Source organism: Martes martes (assembly GCF_963455335.1).
Source record: "Martes martes genome assembly, chromosome: 11".
In the NCBI taxonomy this organism is placed as follows: Eukaryota; Metazoa; Chordata; class Mammalia; order Carnivora; family Mustelidae; genus Martes; species Martes martes.
This window is the reverse complement of record NC_137899.1, coordinates 103,271,733-103,291,442: the sequence shown is the minus strand read 5'-3', so window position 1 is coordinate 103,291,442 and position 19,710 is coordinate 103,271,733. Positions and strand designations below refer to the sequence as shown.

The window sequence follows — 19,710 nt, the reverse complement described above, 5'->3', positions numbered from 1 at the left end:
ATTAATTATTCAATTAGTATAATATTAGCTACTCAGATGATTGAAATGACCTAAAATTACATGGATGAGTAACTCCCACCTCAAGCTTAGTCAAATTAGAGTGCTTGTTTTAGAAATGTGACAGTACACTGAAATGCTTATGTCATCAGATTGTGAACAGTATAGTGCAGAATAGTAAGTTCTCGGTCTGGACAAGCTTAGATGGCCAGATCAAGACTGTGACAGATCAGTGGGCACTCTTTTTGTCACAGACTACTTCAGAAGTAGTGTTGGATTATTTTGTGGAAGTGAAAAATATTATAGGAAAGTCAGTGAACAGAGGCTAAAATGAACTTTGTGGTGTTGGATTGGAATTGGAAGAATCGGTGTAAACTGGTTTTTAATATTTATACAGATACAGAAATACAGATGTATGTAAGTGTGAGTCAGTATGTATACACGTTTCCTAGCTCTGTTCGCTAAGACAGTTGTTAGAATCTAGCTTGCTTCCCCCTGTCCTTCTTGGATAAAAGATGCCATCTTTGTGTCTTAGATACTTCCTGATAAATATTTAAATGGGATTTAGAGATGAAGTCTGTGCCCTGTTGCTGGCGGAGGAATCAAGGGCCATGGGAGGCCTGCAGTCTTGTCTCTTTATGGAGCCAGTAGCGTGGAGTGGGCGGGAGCAGTGGAATGCAGATGGAGGAGGCTGCGCAGACCGTGTGGGATGCCCCGGGGGGCTGGTGGCGCATTGTCAGACCATCACATCTTCGCGCGGTGACGTCAGTAGTCTTTTGCCATTTCTATAGTTGGGTTTTTTTTCCTGTCTTTTGGTTTTTCTCCATTATCAGATAGGCACAGGATAGAACTTTTCTCACTTGCTTGTCCCTCAGGAGAGTCTGTCTCACTGGCAGAAATTCAAACCCATAACAGCACATTTGTTGCTAAGTCTGTGGGGAGATAGGCGCTCTTACACCTTGCTGATAGGATGCAAATTGACATAAATCTTCTGGAGAATAATCTGGTGGTACTTAAAAACCACATGTTTTGACCTTTCTAGGATTCTGTCCTGAAAATATGCCTCCAGTAATGCAAAATACTTGTGCTATTACAAGTTAATAATTGCAGCATGGTTTAACTTGGAAAATATTGGGAACAACCTAAGTGGCCACCCATGATAGAATGGTCGAATAAACTGTGGTACTGTTCATACGGCGGCATATTGTGTGTCTACAAATACCGTGAGGAGTATCTCTATGAAATGATGTGAAGTCGGTTCCAACTTGTATTTTTAAGTGAAAGAAAGTGTAAAAGACCACTTACGATGTGTTTTATGTAAGAAAGGATAAAATATAAGCAAATACACATGCCTCTGGTCATTTTGGAAAAGAAATACAGGAGGGATAAACAGGAAACTGAAGAGATTGGTTACCTATGGCAGGTGGGTGGGAAAGAGGTGGAAAGGAAATGGGAATGGGGCTGATGTAGCCGGGGTGAGGTGTGCCAGACACTCGCAGCTCTCTCTCTTTGTATAGCTCCTCTGACTCTTAGGACCGTAGAAATGTTTCACATACCCCCTAAATAAGCAATTAGAACTATCTAGGACACAGGGGAGTTCGTAAAGGAATACCAGAATTCACACTAAGGGCATAGGGAAGACGAGCTAACCTGAGTAACTGGCGGACAGTATCCTGGCAGGCGAGCTGGAACTGCTGAAGAAGAAAGCGCAGCGCGCGTGCGCTGTAGTCCAGTGAGTACCTGAGTTTCTCGCAAGGGTATGGGTTTGCAGTTCTGAAGCCGCTTTATGTGTATACCGTGAGTGAACAAATAAGTAGATATGTGGTTGATAATGAGAACGAGGTTTTTCCATGTTGGAGAAAGGAGCTGCAAAAAAGGAAAGGGTAAAATGAATTTTGTGGTGTTGAAACGGAATCAGAAGCACCAGTATAAACTCATGGTTCTTAATATTTATGTAGACAGATACAGAAATACAGATGTGAGGTGTGTGTGTGCATGAGGCAGTATGGTTACGTATAATTCCTAGTTCTGTCCTCTGTGAAGGCCTAGACAGAGTGACCCCCGCTAGCAGTGAGCACACCTGGTGCTCAGATCTTGGTTTCTAACCACTATTCACCGATAAAAGGAACCGGGTTCCTTGAGAAGTAGTTCATGGTACTGGGAAAATACAGCTCGAGGTGCAAGAAAGTAAGCAAGTACTCAAAAACAGGAAGACTTGTTCAAAGCACAGGAGCCAACCTGAAGGAGCTCCTAAGAGCTGGAATAATTTGAGCCACACAAAAAAATACAGTATTGGGTTTTCGTTCACAGAATAAAATAAGTACACATGAGTCCATACCGATATGAATGAATGAACAAACGAATGAATGAATGAACAAATGAATGAATAGCGTTAAGTCAGGTCATATCACTCCTCTACCTACCACACTTCACTACGGATTTCCTGTTTCATTCAGAGAAAGAGAAAAAAAAGCCAGTGCTCACTACCTGACCGGGCTCTCTGTGATCTTCACCCCCCTCACGAGTACTTCTAAGATGTCCCTCACTCACTGTCCTCTGCCCCCATTTGCTTCCCTCAGCCATACCAGCCTCCTTCACCTTCCTCAGATGCCCCAGACGTATCTTCCTCAGGGCCTTGGCACTTCCAGTTCCCTCTCTGTTGAAGATTCTTCTCAGATATGTGACGACTCGCTCCCTCATGTCCTCTAGGAATTTATTGAAGAGTTGCCTCTTCCCTCAAGAGGGCTTTCCTCAGCTCCCTGTTGCAAGTTTCAAGGGTCTCATTCTCAAATAACATCCCTGCTCTGTGGTTTTCTCCTTTGTCCTTTGTCCTTGTTGCCATTTAACATAGTACATATTTACTTAATGAACTTGTTCTCCTCCCTTCATTACTAGAGTGATATAGCCAAGGATCATTCCTCAATAATTATTTGTAGCCTAAATGAATAGCACCAGAGATCATTCATGAATCACTTACAGTTACAGGAAAGATCCAAAGTGCCGGAGTGTTAACGGAGATCACTAAAGTAGTTAACTTTATAAAAGTGTATGAATACATAATTGTCAAAAAAGAAGCCTCTGCAGTAGAGTAAAGCTTTACAGTTCTACTCAAGTGACGCGGGGTGATGGGCAGTGGCAATGCAGATCCTTGCGCTGCCAACTCAGAATGTTCTCTAGGGGCAAACTATGTAGAAGTGCTATTGCACTTGGAATATATTTTTATTTTACCAAAAGACAGGTGTTCTAAATTTGTTGACCTTTATTTTGATGATGTGGCTGAATGTATTATGATACTACCTCAAAGAAAATAAACATTTCATCTGCCTCTTCAAGGTAAAGGTGACATTTCAGCAGTGAGAATGTAATGACTTTTCAAAGAAATGTGCTGGGGGTTGAGCATTTTGAAAATGGATGTCTGGAACTATTTCTGTTTGATATTTTATTGTGTTTTACAAACAATGAAAGTTTGTAAAAGCAAAAATTCTCACATTTGTAAAAAAATTTTGGACATGGAATTTTGTGTTCTCTTTAAAATATTCTGAAAAGTTTTAGTATGTTTCAAACTCGTTTATTAAAAATAAAAAAATTAATACTTTTTGATTATGGAAGGTGAAAATTTACTAGCTGAATTTTGATAATTTTGGTTGGGATTGAAAACTACATCTGTTTAGATCTTAACTTTTGTTAGAATCATTTGTTTTTAACTCCCAGCAGACAGTGAAGTAAACCTGTCAGATGCAGAGAACAAGATACAGAGGCCAGTGGGAGGGTGTGGTGCTCTGCAAACCTCTTGATTGTCCACATCTCTTAATAAGAAGCGCTTGAGCCTGCACCCTTACTGTACATTCTCACTGGAGTCTGTGTCTCTGCTCTGTGACACTTCACCAGCAGTTGTAAATTGACTGCGTTGGTGTGAGTCTGTTATTAATTTCAGTTGCCCCCACTAGGATGTAAGCACCATGAGCGCATCGATGAGATCTGTTCTAGTTTATCGTTTTATCTCTGGTGCTTAGCAAAGCACCTGGAACACAATCCAGTCATTGATTGGATAAATGTCTGCATGAATGAAGTCTGCAGGTGAGCGCTGGTTAGCTGAGTGGAGAGGGAAGTGCTACTGGCCCCTGGTGGTTGCTGCCCGCACCCAGCCGCATCCTGGCCAGCCTGCCGTGGCAAAGAGAGCCTGTAGTGCTGAGGTTGAGAGATTCTGGTTTAATTAATATTATTATTCCTATTTAGGGGCGCCTGGGTGGCTCAGGGGGTTAAAGCCTCTGCCTTCGGCTCAGGTCATGATCTCAGGGTCCTGGGATCGGGCCCCGCATCAGCTGTCTGCTCGGCAGGGAGCCTGCTTCCCCTCCTCTCTCTCTTCCTGCCTCTTTGCCTACTTGTGATCTCTGTCTGTCAAATAAATAAATAAAATCTTAGAAAAAAATTATTAGTCCTCTTTAAAAATTAACATATTTAATCTATACATTAAAAAAGATTTAAAAGGGCACCTGGGTGGCTCAGTGACTTAAGCCTCTGCCTTGGGCTTAGGTCATGATCTCAGGGTCCTGGGATCGAGCCCCACATCAGGCTATCTGCTCAGCAGGGAGCCTGCTTCCTCCTCTCTCTCTGCCTGCCTCTCTGCCTGCTTGTGATCTCGGTCTGTCAAATAAATAAATAAAAATTTAAAAAAAAAGATTAAAAAAAGATAATTTTTTGGTTTTTATTTATTTTCTTTCTGAATTATTTTATTCAAGAAGGTGGAGAGGACAGACAGGGACTGAGCTAAGCTCTGAGTCCCTAATGATTTTCTCAGTTTTTAAATGGCAGTCTTTATCAAGCTGTTCAGTTTTTCTGGAACTTCCTTCAGATTGTTTTCAATTTTCTAAATTGAAGAATATGCTATACTGTGAACCTCTGTTTCAGGAAAGGTAATGGTGTTTCCTCTTTGGAGCCCTGGAGGTGCTACTAACATCTTGGAAATCTGGATAATTTGGATATTACTGATGGAGTAGTTTAATTCTGCATGCTACAGATGTTTGGTCATTTATTTACCAGAAGCCCCCTGCACTTTTTCCTGCACTCTGCTCATTGCCTCCAAAAGATATATATATATAAAGATTTTATTTATTTATTTGACAGAGATCACAAGTAGGCAGAGAGGCAGGCAGAGAGAGAGAGGGAGGAGGAAGCAGGCTCCCTGCTGAGTAGAGAGCCCGATTTGGGGCTTGATCCCAGGACCCTGAGACCGTGACCTGAGCTGAAGGCAGAGGCTTAACCCACTGAGCCACCCAGGCCCCGTCCCAAAGATATTACCAGTGAAGCTCCAACATGCATTTCTGTTCCTTTGACTAGTTCTGCTCAGGCTATTACTCTATAAACAAAACATTAAAAATTACTTATATTATCTCCCTACTTAGAATTGATTATTTTTTATGTTTTTTTCCACCCACCTCCTGCCACAACCCCATATTAAAATCTCATTGTATTATACTGATTTTGTGCCAGGTGTCTTACAAAAAACCAGCCTAGTTCTGTGAGAAGAGTTGTAAGTTTTTTATGTTTTTGGTTCTTTTTGTAGACTGCAAAAGAACAAAAATAGCTTCTCTATCATAAGGTGGGTGGCAGTATACATTGAGAATGTAGATAAGCAATGTAATGTAAATGTAATTTTGTTAAAAAAAAATTTTTTAAAACAGAATATGGAGAAAATCTCTCCGTACGTGTCTGTGAGCAGCTGGGAGTCAGTTTCTGTAGGATGATTTAACTATCGCACTGCGTCTTTATGTGAGGTGATTCGCAGGCACCTGTTTTATCAACAGTGATGTCCAATACTGTTATTTTTTATGTAATCCTAGTAATGTAAGTGTAAAGAAACCATCAAGTTATATATTCTTCTTTTTACCCTATAGTTTTTTAAGAGGAAGGGCAAGCATTCACAGATCTGAATTTTGTGTCTGCGGGGGTCCTTGAGAATGCCTTCACATTGGAGACTCACGAGACAGACGAATGGCGCTCACTGTGAAGTTGTAATTGTGGCTAAGATTTACTGCCGTGATACGGTGAGGATATATAATGGAAGAATCTCAGTGGAAAAAAAGTACTGACGGGGTCTGGAGGAATTCATGTATAGCCTTCCTTAGGTGCTCAGCCTCCTGAGAGGGGTTGCACAGAGCACCCTCTTCTCTTTGCAGTGAAAATGCAGCAATATGAGAAGCTCAAGGTCTTTGCTGGTGGCTAATCACATAGGTACCCTTTGCCTAGCGCTTACCAGAAGGAAGGTCATGTTTGCACAGATAGGATAGGCACAGTAAATTCTTGTCACTGAGGGAGCCATGGCAACCCTCCCAAAATTCATGTTCCTGGGGACCAGCTGTGTAGACAGTAGACAGGCCTTTCTAAGGAGAGTAGCCTGCTGCAACAGAACTAAAATTGTATTGTGTAGCAACTGTAATATTTCTGTCCTCAGGACTGCTGTAGGTACATGTCACTGAATAGTCCCTATCGTAGGGAGGCTGGGATAAGTGCTCTAGTGGTTATATAGAACTTGGTAACTTCGATCAGAGGAAAGATACTTGTAAGGATACTTTTGACTCTAACAGAAAAATCCTGTGTTTACTTCTGAACTCTGCTTTGTCTCTATTAATGTATCCATGGCAGCTTTCTTTTGACTAGTGTAAGCATGGTGTATCTTAGTCCGTCCTTTTATTTTAACTCTTTGTGTCTTTCTATTTAGTGTATGTTTTTTTGCAGACATTGGTTTTGCTTTTTAAAATCTAACCTGGCAGTTTCTGCTTTTGTAATGGGAGTATTTAGGACATGTACATTTAATGTGATTAAGTTTTCCTTTTTTTAAAAAATCCTTTTTTTTCTGTCTGTTCTTTGTTTCCTTTTCTTGCATTCTCTTTTGGATTGATTTTTTTTTTAATGATTCCATCTTATTTCCTTTTTGGACTGTTTTGTCATTTTATTGGTTGCTTTAGGTTTTATAGTATACATCTTTTATTATCAGTCTACCTTCCAGTGATATTATAACTTCATATATAAAGATGTCCTTTTTTTCCCTTCCATTTTTCCTCTCCTAGAATTTGTGCTGTTGCTGTCATGCATTCAGCCTTTACATGTGTTATAAATGCCATAAGGTATTGTTACTTTTTAAAAGATTTTTATTTATTTGAGAGAGAGAGAGCACAAGCACATGGTGGGGAGGGGCGGAAGGAGCGGAAGAGAAAGTCTCAAGTAGACTCTGCACTGAGCCTAGAGCCCGACATGGGGATTGATCTCTTGACCCTCAGATCACAACCTGAGCTGAGTGGATGCACAACTGACTGCACCACCCAGGCACCCAAGATAATGTTATTTTGGTTAAGTTGTCAGGTATGTCTGAAAGAGACTTAAGTAATAAAAAAAATTATAAATAGAGTCACCCCTTTTGTTACCAGTTCTGGTGTTCTCCATTGCTTTGTGTAGCTCCATATTTTCACCTGCTATCATTCTCTTTGTGTCTGAAGACATCCTTTAACATTTCTTGCAGTGCAGGACTGTAGGTGATGGAGTCCTTCAGTAGTTATATTCCAGAGTGCTTTTATCTTACCTTCATATCTGAAACATGTTTCCGGCAGGTATAGAATTTGACTCCCCTCCCCCATTACTTTAAAGATGTCATGCCACTGTTTCTTATGAGCTGTCTGGTATTATCCTTATCTTTGTTCCTCTGTAAGTGTCTTTTTATCTGTGTACACTTAATATTGTGTCACCACTTTTGGACAATTTGATTATGTTATGCCTTTGTGTAATGTTTCTTGTGGTTGGCAACAGCTTGTTGAATTTCTTGAATCTGTGAGTTAATCATTCTCATTATGGTTAGAAAGTTTTTGCCAATTATTTCTTCAAATATTTCTTCTGTTCCCCCGTCTTCCCTCTCTTGGGGACTCCAGTTACCTTAATATTAGGCCATTTGAAGTTTTCCCATTGCTTACTAATGCCCATCCCCCCCCCCATTTTCCCCCATTTTTAAAAATATTTTTTTCCTCTATGTTTCATTTTAGTTTCTGGGGTTTTCCCTTCAATTTCACTAATCTTTTCTTCTGTAATTTCTGATCTGTTAATCATATCCAGTGTAATTTTCACATCAGATGTTATTTTTATCTTGTTTGATTTGAGTCTTTTTATATCTTCTGTATCTCTGTTTAGCTTTTTGAACATATGGAATACACGTATGGAACTATTTTATTTTATTAAAAAAAAGATTTATTTATTTACTTATTTGACACAGAGAGAGAGAGAGAGACAGAGAGAGAGAAAGAGATCACAGGTAGGCTAGAGGCAGCCAGGATCCCAGGACCCTGAGATCATGACCTGAGCCAAAGGCAGAGGCTTTAACCCACTGAGCCACCCAGGTGCTCTAATGGCATCTTGTAATTTTAACATCTGGGTTAGTTCTGAGCCACCATTTTGATTGATTATTTTCAGTTTAGACTATGAGGTTTTGCTTCTTTTTGTACCTGGTGATTTTTATTTGGATGCCAGGCTTTATGAATTCTACCTTGCTGGGTGCTGGTTTTTTCACAGTAAGAAGTCAAGACTTAGGGTCATAGGTAAGTTCAGTGGCATTGTGATGCCAAGTTGCCAGGTTCTTACTATCTTTGCATTGTGCCTCCACAGTCTATTGGATTCTTCCATGTTCCCGTTCTTCTCATGGTCCGAGGAGAGTGGGCAGGAACCTTATGTATCATACATTCATGATAACATTCAGAGCTTGGGGTGGTGGGGCATGGGACCCCCCACATTTTCTTAATTATTATTTTAATGAAAACCCTTTTTATATATATTTTCCTCTACTCTAGCAGATTTCTTCTAACATTTCATTAGTTAGTTTACCTCCCATGTTTTCATCTTAAATCAGTAATCAGTAAGTGTTGGGATAACCACCATTTGATTAAACCATGATTTTCCTTTGGGACCATGGATGGTGCCGTTTCCTCTGAAGTACACTGCTGCTTAAGGGAGAGTGGATATCTGAACAAAAGAGATCCTTAGGAAGGAAGAAGATGGAATGGATGTTTTGTAGTTAACTAACAGTGTCTACTATTAGAGACATTTTGACTGAGGGAACCTGATAATATTTTAAAAGGAGGAAAGATTAAAATGGTACTGCTTGGAGGATGGGTAAGTTTACCCAGTAGAATTTAGACAAAAGGTCATCTTTTTTTTTTTTTTTTCCAAGATCTTATTTATTTGAGAGAGAGAGGAAGCATCAGCAGAGGGCAGGGACAGAAGGGAAGGGGGAAGCAGATCCCTGCTGAGCTGGGAGCCTGACATGGGGCTCAGTCCCAGGATCCTGAGATCATGACCTGAGCTGAAGGCAAATACTTAACCGACTGAGCCACCAGGGCGCCCCCGGGTCATCTTGAGCAGAGTTTAGGGACGTGTGGACTCTGGAAGAATGTCACATATATGAAAATGACTGGAGAATAAATAAGTAGAGTGAGGAATTAATGGGAAATGGGAATGGAAAATGTCCTTAGTTTGGCATGCCAAGTTGAAGAATTGCAGTAATGAAGTTTTTATTTTATTTATTTATTTATTTTTAAAAAGATTTTATTTATTTATTTGAGAGAGAGAGTGTGAGGAAGCATGAGAGGGGAGAAAGTCAGAGGGAGAGCAGACTCCCCATGGAGCAGGGAGCCCAGTGCGGGACTCGATCCCGGGACTCCAGGATCATGACCTGAGCCGAAGGCAGTTGCTTAACCAACTGAGCCACCCAGGAGCCCCATTAATGAAGTTTTTAGAGAAGAAGAGCAAGTTTAGCAGATCTTACCCCCCTAGCCTTTTGTAGTTAAATTGGAGAGGTCTACATGAAGACAAAAATGTTCAGGATTACTGTTGTAATTTAAGGTCAACGAATGTAAGTTCTGATTTTAGGTATACTGTGTGAAATGTAAAGACCGAATGCTGTTGGGATAGAGCGAGTTGTATTTGATGAAAGAGGAGTTGCAAATGTCTCTAGTTTCAAGCCTGAGAATGTGGGAGAATCAGGAGTTTTGTTTTGACTGGGCCGAGCCTTAAACTCCACGAAACATCTTTGGGACTAAGTGTCAGGGTTGGGATCATAGGTAGTTTTCCTAACTAGTAGTGACAGCAAAGCAAACTGCTAAACAAGAGAAGAAAAGAATGTGCAAGATTGGACCCTCTGGTAAGTGTTTAGATTAAAATGTCCCATGAACATGCATGTGACATAGCATAAAAGTTAGAGGGAGTTTACTAGGAATTGCTGAGTCCGTATTAATATATTTAAGGACATATGGCCAATGATTTCAAGTGTGTTTTCTGTATTATAATATTTTCTAAGTAAAACACAATTATTATATTTAATGGGTAAGAATCAGGAACCTTGACTTCTCATTCTATCTGACATTGTTAGATAAAGTCTTGTGACGTCTTCACCAAGTTATGCTACCTGTCTCTACCTGGTTTCTTCATTTTGCGTATTAAGAAATTAAATTATCTCATTAGACTAAAATGTAAGGCTATAAGGAAGACATCAAAGATCTATTGGGGATGATTTTGTTAGAATACTAAGTACAAAAAAAAAAAAGAATATTAAGTACAAAGTATGGATACAGCAAAAAAAAAAAAAAAAATCCAAGATTTGAACTTAGAATGATCTTACATATACTTATACCTAAAAACTGATGTATTTATTTCCTTATAACTTGGCAACGTGATTCTTTAATTTTTTTTTTAAGATTTTATTTATTTATTTGACAGAGAGCACAAGCGGGGGAGCCAAAGGCAGAGGGAGAAGCAGGCTTCTTACAGAGCAGGGAGGCCAATGCGGGCTCGATCCCAGGACCCTGGGATCATGACCTGCGCTGAAGGCAGATGCTTAACTGACTGAGCCTCCCAGGTACCCCCTTAATTTTTTTTTTTTTAAGGAATTAAGTTGGGTAGAGCTAAGAGGAAATTGGAAATTTCTGTTTTTTTTAAAATTGAGAGTTTGTTAAGCCTGTTTGGTAAAACAAAATTTGAAAGGCCCATTCAATGAAGATGTCCTTGGCCTTAGTTTTTTTCTCAGTAAAAGTCACAATTTCTTTAAAAAAAATTTTTTTTTAGCTTTAATTAAGTTTGATTTAAAGAACTGAGTTTATCTTTCTGATAAGGTGAGTGTTATTCTTCGATACAATGAAGAGCCCCTTTGGTGTGGGGGTGGAAAATAACCCAGACTTACATAAACACAAAATATCTTTTGAAGGCTACATAGGAAACTGGTAAAATACTTTGGCTTTATGGAATTTCTCCTGTGTGGCCTGTACAGGGCCACTTTCCATTTTATACCCCTTAGAAAGTTTTGAATTTTGAACTTTGATTATTTATTTCAAAAATTAAAATGCTTACAGTAATTTCTAATGTGTCCTTGAAAGTGTATTTCAGAAGTTCATTTTTGTAGTTCTTCCCCAACATTTAGGTATTTTTGATTTTTATGTATTGTGTCCTATAGGAGTAGAGTGTCCTTTTCTCACATATGGGGAGCCAGTTGTTAGTATATTATCTCTTGAAATCGCTTTTTTTCCTTCCACATATTTGAAAGATAACTTCTGTCATCTAGCGCGTGTTCAGTGTATGTGTGGATTGTCCCTAAGCTCTCTGTTTTAATTCATTTGCATATTTATATGCCCTAGTGATAATATCACACCACCATGGTTACTATAGTTTTCTAATAACTTTCAGTATCTGGTAGAGCAAAAATTACTGTATAACAGAGAAACTTGTATTAGATTAGCTCTTCCACTGAGAACAACTAGAGGAGTTGGATAAAATATTTTTTCAAAGGAATATTTAAAGGCATTAGAGGACTGTCAGAGAGATGAGGACTTGAGGGAATGAGAGCCCAGAGGGAAGGATTAAGCCTTGAGGTCAGCCTGATGTCAACTTTCCTTTTCCCCTTGAGGCATTTATCCAGTTGGTAAAAGACCAGTTGAGAGGCTGGAAAACTAAGAGGAGATTCTGGTAGTCTATTAAAGTTAGGGAGACAAAAATAGGATTTAGGCACCATTAATACTGTAGACTTCCATTTGGGATGCTGAAGGTTGCATCACAGGTTAGCAGATTATGGCCTGTGGATCAAATCCAGTCCACCATCTGTGTTTATAAGGCTCACAAGCCAAGATAGTTTTTACTTTTTATTTATTATTATTTTTTAGTTAGGCTCTACCTCCAGTGTGGAGCCTAATCACGACCTTGAGATCAAGATCTGAGCTTTGATCAAGAGTCAGATGCTTGGGGCACCTGGGTGGCTCAGTCGGTTAAGCATCTGCCTTTGGCCCAGGGCGTTATCCCAGGGTCCTGCAGTCAAGCTCCACATCGTCAGGCTCCCTGCCCAGTGGGGAACCTGCTTCTCCCTCTCCCCCACGCTTGTGCTCTCTCTTGCTATAGCTCTCTATCCCCCCCCTCAAATAAATAAAAATCTTAAAAAACAAAAACAAAAAAGAGACGTTTAACTGACTGAGTCACCCAGGTGCCCCAGTTTTTACATTTTTAAATAGTTAATAAATTCAAAGACTATCTTTTATAACACATGAAAATCATCTGAAATTCAGAGTTTTGTCTTTGTAGATAAAGTTTTATTGGAACCAAAGCTGCACTCATTAATTTGCATATTACCTGTGGCTTTTCTTGCGTTACATTGACAGAATTGAGTTGTTGCTGCAGAGACCACACATGCTTTGCACTGCTGTGGGCATGCTTTGAATCACAGTGCCACAATTACAACTCATCAGTGTTTGATTGACACATGTATTGTCCCACCATCTTATTAATTTCTTTTAGTACTGGTGCATACTTAGTGTGTTAAAAAAAGAGAAGAAGAAAAGTAGGCTTCATATGTACTGCTTTTCAGGCATAATGGAATAAATTCTGTTGTGACCAAATTAGATGGCAAACCATTATATTTATTATGCTGGGACACTATAGCTGGGGAAAAGAATACTATATATGCCAAGGTTATCAGACTGAGCACTCAACACAGTATTCCAAACTCACAGGAAGATGATGATCAGAAAAGAGTAGTAAACTAAAATGGTCTATTTCTTCACACAAGTGAAAAATGAAAATGAGACTAAAAGTTAGTTTCTTACTGGGTCATTTGTTAGCCAAGCACAGAAAGCCATTTATCCAAGATGAGTTAATTAAATCATGTCTGACTACAGGGGTCAAAGAAATGTGTGCACAGAAAATAAACTTAGCCTTTGAGCAAGAATAGTTTTAAAAGTTGAGGACATTAAGAGCAATATCAATAGTTATTTTAAAAATGAGTCAAACGATTTCTAGTGGTTTTCCTTGACTGTTAATGTGTCAGTAGATATTGCCGTACCATTCAGTTGTTTATTCTAGAGGTTGATGCTGAGTTTGAAGTCACTGAAGAGTTAGGTTTTGTGAATTGTCTGCAGGAAACAATTACAGACAAAATATTTTCAAAGAAGTGGAGAAAAAACTAATTCAGTATAACCTGAAGTGGAATCTGCTAGGATGTTTTAACAGTGGTAAAATAAGTATGGACCAGAAAAAGGGTTTATTTAGTTGGACAAATTCATAAGCTTCTTAAAACATAATGGTGTTTAAAAGCCTATGTGTATTCATTGTATTTATTCATCAGCACATACTTTGCAGAAAACATTTCATCTGTTCTGGTTTTTTAAACTAATGGTGTTAGTAGTGAATTTCATTTGCTCTTGTGGATATCAACATCTCAATTCTAGGAATTTTTGTTAGAAATAGAAGCTGAAAGTACTGAGATGCCTGGGTGGCTCAGTGGGTTAAGCCTCTGCCTGCGGCTCAGGTCATGATCCCAGGGTCCTGGGATCGAGTCCTGCATTGGGCTCCTTGCTCAGCGGGGAGTCTGCTTCTCTCTCTGCCTCTGCCTGCTTGTGCACGCACTCGTTCTCTCTCTCTCTCAAATAAATAAATAAAATCTTAAAAAAAAATGAAGAAAAAGCAGAAGCTGAAAGTACTGAGCTACCCTACTGTGCAGCAGTTCGATCATTTTAGCAGTGGCAGAGTTACTCTACAGCAGTTAGTGTTGTTCGAATCAGAAATAATGTCAAGCTGCTTTATACACTTTCTCATGCCATCACAATTTAAAATAAAAAGGAGCATCTCCATTCCCACATAAATTTGATATGGAAATGTTTTCTAAGTTCCAACTACAGTTCAGTTGCAGTTTTTGGACCTTGAGGAAGGAAATTTTCAAATTTTGAAATCCATTTAACTATGTAATTGAGGAGCTTCAACCTTTCCTTTAATTGAAAGTGATTATTCTGCAATATAATGGTATGCTAAAAGCAAAGATCAAAAGATTTTAATAAAATTTTATAAATGCTTTTCAAAGATGAGTATGTTCAGATAAAATTATATGCTTCTGTCTTGATATCAGTATTTGGCAGTACCTCTGTGTGAAGAGATTTTTTCAAAGATTGATATGTAAAATTTCATTGTATCTCATAATGAATAGATGAACATTTTACTATCAGTTTTGATAGAAAAGAGTAGCTTTGAACTCCAATTGAGTAAAATGTTATCCTCCTTCCAAATTCCATTCTTTTCATGAGCAGCCTATATTACCCCCCCAAAAAAACAAAAAACCATGTTCAATTGTTAACATATTCCATATTTAAAAAAAAAAGATTTTATTTATCTGTTTGTTTGTTTGTTTGTTTGGAGAGTATATAAATGGGGGGGGGGTCAGAGAGAGAGAATCCCAAGCAGACTCTGCGTCAAGAGTGGAGCCCAACACGGTTTGATCCCATGACCCTGAAATCACAACCTGAGCTGAAATTAAGAGTTGGATGCTTATCTGACTGAGCCATCCAGCATTCTGGTTGTAACATATTTTGAATAATAACAGTAGTTACAAAATTTTTGTGAAAATTTATTTTCTCTCTTGGTAGATTAGTACTCACATAATATCCTTGATTTTACCTCTTGTTCCACAAAGATGTCCCTAAAATATTTACTATCTGGCCCTTTTTAGGAAAAGTTTGCTGATTGGATGGAACTAGAGGGTATTATGCTTAGTGAAATAAGTCAATCGGAGAAAGACAACTATCATATCATCTCCCTGATATGAGGAAGTGGAGATGCAACATGGGGGGTTTGGGGAGTAGGAAAAGAAAAAATGAAAGAAGATGGGATCGGGAGGGAGACAAATCATAAAAGACCCAATCTCAAAAAATAGACTGAGGGTTGCTGGGGGGAGGGGGGTCGGGAGAGGGTGGTGGGGCTATGGACATTGGGGAGTGTAGTGCTGTGAAATGTGTAAACCTGGTGATTCACAGACCTGTACCCCTGGGGACAAAAATACATTGTACGTTTATAAAAAAGTTAAAAAATTAATAAAAAAAAAAGAAAAAGTTTGCTGATTCCTACCTACACTATCAGAATAAGGGAAAAGTGGGGGGGGATCTGTCTTCACAAAACTAGCTTCAGATCAGCTCGCGTGCAGATTAAATTAAAGAGATCTTCTCTAGCCTTAAGTGCTGGTTTGAAGAAAAAAAGTAAATCCTCTCTGGTTGAAAATAGCATCATTCAAGTGTCTCCAGGTATCTCTGTAGTTTTAAAAAAAATTCAACGATAAGTCAAATTGCCAGGTATATTAGAAAATAAGACCAAATCACTGAAAACCAAGAGAAGGAATAAGGAAAATGTCCTTGAGTTATTTTTTTGTTCTTTGCATTTCCATATAAAATTATAAAGTCTTGTAAAGATAACAAGGAGAATATGTTTACAAAGGAAGTCTTTAGATGCAGAAAGTATTGGCTGTAAAGCAACAAGTATGGAGTCATTCCTGGAATACATAGAATACCTATAGTAAGAAAACAGACAACCCCATAGAGAAAAGGGCGAATGATTTAAATAGGCTGTTTACAAAAATATAATCCAAATACCTGGTAAGGATATGAAAAGGTGTACAGTTCCATTCATAGTCATGAAATGCAAAGTGAAACTGGCCTGTGATAGCCATACGTTCCCGTCAGACCGCACAAATGAAGTCGGAGTGTAGTCAGTGTTGGCCTGGGTTTGGATCAGTGGGAACTATGATGCTCTCCTGGTGAGGGAGAGTGAAAACTGCAACAGTCATTTGGGAAAACAGTATGACAACTAGTTAAGCTGAAGCAGAGTGGTTTCACTCTTACTTACAAATCTTTATGATGTAAGGTTCTCAAACTTTTTGGTCTCAGCACACCTTTATACTCTCATTTTGAAACATCGATGTCTACCTTCATAGAAGACAGTGGAATTCTCATATCTGCTTCTGCATTCTGTGTTCAAATATGCCAATTTGGTTGAAATACATGAAGAAAATCCAGCCACAAAAAGATACATAGTAGGAAAAAGGAAACTTACTTTAATTGCCACTTTAGATAATTATAAATATTTCTGGTTAATAGCGCACAAAATCTTGACAAATAGTTAGATTCTTCAAGATACGGTCCAAAATGGAATCTGAAGCCTTATCAATGAACATTTCTTTACTCTTTAATATTATAATCCATTATCTTGCAGTTTCAGCGGTTCTTTTACTCATGTATGCTTTTATAACATTATTAATTGGTATTTTGGAAAATATTGGTTCATTGAGTGATCCAGATTTTCTAAATATTGACACATTTTTTTTTTTAAGATTTTATTTATTTATTTGACACAGAGAGAGATCACAAGTAGGCAGAGAATCAGGCAGAGAGAGAGGGGGAAGCAGGCTCCCGGCTGAGCAGAGAGCCCGATGCGGGGCTCGATCCCAGGACCCTGAGATCATGACCTGAGCCGAAGGCAGCGGCTTAATCCACTGAGCCACCCAGGCACCCTAAATATTGACACATTTTAATAAATAACAAAGTTCGCATTTGTTATTTGACTGGTAAGGTAAAAAAGCGTTTTTTGTGAAATACAATTTTTACTGGAAGAAAAACTGACAAATGATGACTCATCAGGCTTATTTGAAAACTATTTCTACAAAAATGGATACAGTGAGCCTGTCACTCCAAGGAAAACAACTGAGACCACTTACGGCCACAGCCAACATTTAACAAATGTGTATCTACTGCAGTGAGCTTGACTGCTTCCAACACTTAGACTTTTCTGATGAGATTAGGGTTATAAAGACCACAGAAGTGCCTTTCTTCCAGAAAGCTACATACTTCGGTGCAGCACAGTAACTTGATGCTTTCCCATTTTGTTGCACAAATATTTAAAGGATGTGTACTTACAGATTGAGATTTTGAAATTTAGTAATTACACTGCTTCATCAGTGATACTCTTTTTTTTTCAAAGTTTTTTTTTTTAAGATTTTATTTATTTATTTGACAGAGAGAGATCACAAGTAGGCAGAGAGGCAGGCAGAGAGAGAGAGAGAAGGAACAGGCTGCCTGCTGAGCAGAGAGCCCGATGCGGGGCTCCATCCCAGGGCCCTGAGATCATGACCTGAGCCTAAAGCAGAGGCCCAACCCACTGAGCCACCCAGGCGCCCCTCGTCAGTGATATTCTTAAATGGAGCGAGTGACGTTTATGTCTACTGCCATTGCGGAGCAAGTTGAGAATGCGATGACGGCTAGTACGGCTTGGTGCCACTGCCTTGGCTACCGAAAAGGCACCAGGAATTTTACCCACATTGCTTCGCACCACATGCTGATATCAGCACAGTGAAAAGGGTAAATAGTGTCTTATTACGAACAGCTTTGGCCTCACGGATCCCTTGCAAAGGTCTCAGAGGTCCCTTCACTTCACAGGTCTGTGGACCGCTCTTTGAGAACTCCTCCACAGAAAAATGTCCTCACAAGTGTGTCAGGGTACATGTATGAGAATGTATAGGGTATATTTAAAAAATTTTTTTTAATAATAGCTGCCAACTGGAAGCAATATAAATTTCCCAGTATTTAGATTAGGATATATGCATATAAAGGAATACTATCTAGCAACGAAGATGTATGATTGAGAACCCTACAAAATCAAACAGTTGTGTTCCACAAATGTACACTGAGTTGAAGCTAAGTCACAAAAAATCCTACAATGTGTTTATAGTTAAATGCAGTTCAAAACAAGCCTCAATTATTGTTTGAGATAATATACGTAGCTAGTAAGACATCCAAAGAAAAACAAAAGATTAGTTAGTACAAACCCCATAATAGTCTGTACCTATGAGAAGGGCTTTGGAATAACGACATGAATGGTTCCACTGACAGGATTCCTGATGGTATCCTGTGTGTTGATACACAGATGCTCTCTTAATAATTCCTTCAATTATAAAAATATACTTTAGGTGATACGTTTCACAGTAAAAGGTGGAAGCAAAGAGAATAAAAGCACAATATATCCCCTAACTTGATGTGTAAACTCAATGTACTTTTAATGAGATTTAAATTTCAGTAGGAAAAAAAAATAAAAACAGCTGTAAATATCCTTAAAATAAAGAAAAATGAAGGGATAGCAGCCCTTAGAGATGTTGAAAACACATTAGAAAGCTACAGTTACAGCTGTGGCATTAGATTCGTAAATAGATTGCTGGAACAGAATAGAAAGTCCAGATGTAGACCAAATACATAATAAAAAGTTACTTTGTGGTAAAGATACCATTTTAAATCACTCTCAGTCATTTTCACGCTTATTCAAGTTGGGTAATTTCTCCATTCCACTGTTAAGTTTCAGTTAGTTCTTTATTTTTGTTGGTATATTTTTCACTTCTAAAGTTGCCACTTGCTTCTTTATGATATCTTACATTTCTTTGCCAAGATTTTGTTTCTTGGCTGAAACTCTGTTTTTTTACATTTGCATCAAGCTTATTCATAATTTCTTGGTAAAGCATTCTTATAGCATATACTTTATAGAGTATTTGGCAAATAACTAACATTTGTGTCTTCACATACGTGCTCACTTTTACAGATTGTCTTTTCTTATTTCTATTGAAATGGTTTTTGTTATTATGGTATGACAGGTTATTTTTGGTGAACTCCTTTATATTTGTAGTGTCGTGTTGGGAAACTCTGTGTATTATTTAATACCCCTACCCCTTTTATCTGAAGCGGATTTTATCTGAATCTGCTTTTGGGGTAGAAACCAAAAGGGGTCGCACCACTGTGTCACTACTGGGTGTGTGGGAGTTCCGGTTCTGTAGTCAGCCTCCGCTGCTTGTTGGGGAGGACCCTCCAGTGGCTGTTTCACAAGAGTGAAAGTTCAGACGCTCCTCTATGCTTTGCTTATACCACCCTGGCTTAGAAGTCTCCTGCTTTTCAGCTGGTCCCCGGTGACAGTACAGTGGGAGTGGAGGGGGCCATGTTAGCTCTGGCAGCAGTATAAGTTCTGATTGTCCAGTAGGCGTCCCCTGTCACTCCCCAGTGGGGAGGGGGAGGGCTAGGGGTACCTTGTGATCACTGTGTGGATGTTCAGCTCCAGGCTTCCCACTTTCTCTCCACCGACATGGTGGAGGAAGGAGGCCTTATTCCTGTCCAGTGGGTATGAGTGTCCTGGCTCTCAGTCTAGCCTCTGTGATACCATCCTGTCTGGTGGGGAGGAGAGAGGGGGTGTCTGGGTTGTCTTTGGCCTTTGCTGAGGTTGTGGGATTTGCCTTCAAGAGGCTGGTTATCATCTAGCAGTTTTCTGTCTTGCTAGCCTGCACTTCCTGCTCTTTTGGTGGTTAGGGTTCTTTTTGTTGTGTACCTGTTAGTGTTCCTGGATCGTTGGCTT

At 39.1% G+C, this 19,710-nt stretch overlaps 1 protein-coding gene across 10 annotated transcripts in view; it reads left to right on the top strand.

Annotated features, from left to right (window-relative positions):
- The window catches only part of KMT2C (lysine methyltransferase 2C), a 273,727-nt gene that overhangs the window by 114,583 nt on the left and 139,434 nt on the right, over window positions 1-19,710 (top strand). The gene's annotated exons all lie outside the window — the stretch shown is intronic.